The sequence below is a fragment of the Lepisma saccharinum genome, chromosome 18, assembly GCF_977018435.1.
Source record: "Lepisma saccharinum chromosome 18, izLepSacc3.1, whole genome shotgun sequence".
Lineage (NCBI taxonomy): Eukaryota > Metazoa > Arthropoda > Insecta > Zygentoma > Lepismatidae > Lepisma > Lepisma saccharinum.
In genome coordinates, this window is record NC_139246.1 from 23,011,059 (window position 1) to 23,015,388 (window position 4,330).

Consider the following 4,330-nt stretch of genomic DNA (forward strand, 5'->3'; position numbering starts at 1 on the left):
TACAAATTATGTACAAAAATACATGAAACTGCGAACCTGATTCTTGGCAAAGGCGAGAAAACACATTCTAGTGCATCAATCGATACGTTTCTGGTGCAACAAATAGCTTTTGTTTTCTGTGTGTAGTTGACATCCAATCATGCCATTGTGTGGCATGGATAGCATGAAACAGTGCAACAGTCCAATGATTTTCTTAGCGATGGTAAAGCTCTGAAATTTCAGTCTGATGATATCTTTGATGGCATGATACTGTTTCAACATGGATTTTGAGTATTATGTCCTGGTAGACAGAGAACATAAATGCCACCATGAATGTGTGTTGCATTCTTGCATATATACATGGTAGGGAATTCAGTTTTTCAGGGCCCCGTGTTCGGCATCAGTTTAAACTGTAGGTCCAGTCCCAATTAGACTATGTATGCATAGTGTGGACTTGAAACTCAAACTAAAAACAAATTAAGTTTTTCAGAACTCCTAGCGTCGAGACAAGACCTGTGCACAAAAAATGCTACTAAGTGTTTTTCGCTCGTTGTCCTTTTCACGATGTAAAAATGTATGGGTATTGAATGTGTGTAATGGTGTAGTTTACATATCTCGTCAACATCTTCCAAAATAATGCTCTTGTACCTATCTTTAGCAAATTATCTTAATTTTTGTTACTTAGGGTGCAAGAGTTTCAAGATCAAGTTCATAAATTTTGATAACAAAACAATACATATTTCTGGCCAGCTGTTATAATCGCCTCTCAACTTAAGATTGGAGAAAAAAGAACGTCAATGCAGGAAAGGTTCGTGTAGTTGTGGAGATAAACTTATTCAAATTTCAAATTACTTTTTTTCTTTTTTGGAAGATCCTGAGACAAGCACCTGGAGGAGGAGCAGGTGCGGGCTCGGGCGCAAACGCTGGTTTTGGTTTTGGCGGGAAGGCTGGTGCAGGCGGTGGTGGAAACGGTGGTGGTGAAGGTGGCGGTGATGCCGGAGCCGGAGCCGGAATAGGATTTAACGCTGGTGCCGATGCAGGAGCTGGTGAGTGAACTATTATTTTGTAGAGAGAACAATGTACGAAATCTTCATCCAAGATTTATTAGATTCAATATTCACTCTTAATGACCGCTCACTGGAGACCGGTAATGAGAAGAACCGCGATATCAATTTTCATTACATTTATTACTGAAACACGTAACAGTACAAATAAAACATCAGCAATAGAATACACTAATATGTAAAATGACTAAGATAACGGAAATTTTCGAGAAAAATTTTCTAATTGTAATTTAATATAATCAATTTAATAGAACTATTACTAGTTCCTACTTCCTTCTGATTAATGTAGGCATAACCTAATAACATCCAGAGATTCAATATTTATTCAATAATGTTATATCTTGAGACTTGGCAATCAGAAAGATGCCTCTGTTTACTGCTATTTGCTATCTGCTAATTCTCCTGCGAGAGAGAAAAGCAAGCGAAAATTCCCGATCACAAACCAAGTTTCTCATGCATGTGTTGTAGTTTTGAAAAACGATTTTAAAGCAGTGTTATATTCAGAAGAAGTAAAATTACATTTTGTAACTCAAGTGCTATTTCCCGAACAACTTGGAATAGACCTTTAGTTGTACTTGACTTTTAGGTTAAACTCCACTTTTCCACCTTTCTAGGTGAATCGTGGCGATGAGGATGCATGATTAATTGATGACACGGAGAAGGGAAAAAATACAATTTAGCGCCCATGCATTACCCTGGATTCGAACATAGGAACTTTGACTTTGTAGTATTTATTCACTAGATACTATTCTGTTTTTACATTTCCATGCACAACTAAACTCTGAAAGTGTAATGTAGGAAGTGCATACATTACTTGTCTGTTTAAATATACATTAATTTGAATTAAATTCTAGTTATTCGAACCCATTTGAATAGAGTAAACTAAACTACAAATATTTCGTAAAATTTACTTGCAAGTCCTGGTATAACACAGACTTTTTGGGAGCAGTTTGATTATACTTCATTCCTTATGTATGATTCATGAAGCATGACGAACAAATATAGAGCAGGAAATTTACAAGCAGTCTTTCTTCTTACATAGCAAAATTTCTTCAAATGTATTCTGCAATATTATGAATAGGGATTTTCTGAATTAAATTTAGTGAAATAGTACTTGATTAGATATTTTTTTACAGACAAATTTTACAGTTCAGAAGCACACGTAATGTATATTCGCAATGTAAAGATGTTAAGTTTTCCTTTGTAAAACAACACATTGCACTTCACTGATAGGATATATTATTTTGACCATAAAGGTTGAAACTTTTATAGAATTGCTCTACCTCAAAATATGAGACTCGCAGAACTTGCAACTTGAATACAGTTTAAATATAACGGCATTCGAGTTTCCGGATGGAGATTTGTTGTGTAACGTTTGATAATTTTACGACTTGTTCTCAATTTTGAAAATATTAACTTTTTGAAAACCTCGTACCAAATAAGGAAATTGATAGTTTGTGCAAATTATTATACATGTCGAAGCTTGATTATATGAGAGTGCATAAACATTGAAACAAACATGAAATACAGTTTGGCAATTATTTATTATATTTTCAGGAGGTGGAGCTGGAGGTGGAAAGTAATTACGAGAAATGAAACTACCATGAAGAGTTTTCCATGGCAACACAAAAAAACAACTGTAGATCTATACCTGAACTTATTAAATATTAAAATGCACAAAATATCTGTGAATAAATGATTATGACAGTTACTATTTAGGATTTTAATTTCCTTGTACAGGGTTTTAAAATGAGATGTAGTACATATGTATTAGTGTTGCCCACGAGACGAGACTTTGGCCTGTCTCGTCTCGTGGAAATGCTATGAAATGCTGTCTCGTCTCGAAAATATTCGTTTGTCTCGGGACACATGATCAATGTCGTCTCGTCTCGAATTTTTAAAAGCCTGTCCCGTCTCGTCCCGTGGGCAACACTAATATGTATGTCCTTTTCTATGTGGTTCAACTTCTAGTCTACTACAGCAGCTGATAGCTATACAATTTAAGCAGAAAATATGAAAATACAAAATATAGTAAAATACAAAACAAAATTATGACTATTGCTGAGTGTCGAATGTGTTCGGAAGTATGATTCAAATCATACTTTTAATATAAATGCCTAATGGGAGATAAACCCTTCATTTCCACAAGAATCAGAGTAAAATACAGAATACAATTTTCCAAAATCATCTTTCAGACATTAAATGATAAAAATCAATTTCAGTACTTTAACGTAAGAAAAATAAACACATTGTAAATACTTTGCATAAATTGCCATATGCGGAGCATTATATGGTTGTGGTTCCCGGCGCCCGTACCTCTTTAGCCTACCAAGATAATACTATTTACACGCAAATCCCAAAATATCAATTTTCTTATGCGACTTATGTTGCCAGCTAATTTTTAAAGTCTTCATTGATTCAGTTGCGAAATAGTATGAATATTGCTGTCAATTGCCAAAAAATCTTTCAAAAACGTCTTTGAAGACAAAGTATTTTGTACCTGACGATTTTATTCGAGGGGTCTCGGGTTTGATTCCTGTATATGAACGTATCCTTGAGTCGGATTTCACTATATCCTGAAGATCCAGTTCCAATTGGGACATAATATTAATATAAAGTAAAGGTAAAAGGTAAAGTGCTCCCCTGTGCATAGCACCACGCCATGATGGCGTATAGGGGTGTGGGGGTAACGCCCCACACTTTCTTGATCCGGTCGTGAGTGGGGGTGATGTGATCAGCATCACGCTCCTGACCGCCTTTAACCCCCAGGGTTTCCCCCAGGTACCCATGTTATTCGACGCTGGGTGGGCGCCGGGGCCGCTTCCATCGTTAGAAAAGTTCCCGGATTTGAACCGGCCGGGGATCGAACCCGGGACCTTTAGCATGGTAGTCAGACGCGTTACCGACTGAGCCACCGGTATATATATTAATATATAATCTTTTTATTTTCCCTTCTTGTTATTTTATGTGGCTATTCACCAACCTAGTTTAATCGCGACGATGAGGATGTTGATGAAATAGATGATGACGATGAGATGATTATGCTGAAACGGTTATCTTACCCAACATATTAATAATATTACAACGATCAGGGACGTCGGAACCGGGGGGCAACTTGCCTCCCACTCATCAACGAGGTGGGGCAATATGGTCTTTCTGCCCCCCCCCCCCAGTCGCGCCCTAAAAAATGAGACTATATTTTCCTAACTTATTTTTGATTCTGAAGAAATTTTGCTAAAATATTTTTCCACTCGTTAAATGAACCTGGACTCAAGTTTCTGCTAACA

General features: G+C 36.7%; 1 long non-coding RNA gene across 1 annotated transcript; it reads left to right on the forward strand.

The window, feature by feature from the left end:
• The first annotated feature begins 712 nt into the window (after nt 1-712).
• LOC146001903 (uncharacterized) lies at nt 713-2,754 on the forward strand. The gene is made up of 2 exons (XR_014443622.1): nt 713-1,025; nt 2,601-2,754. It is a non-coding gene; the product is annotated as an uncharacterized LOC146001903 (long non-coding RNA).
• The last annotated feature ends 1,576 nt before the right edge of the window (nt 2,755-4,330 follow it).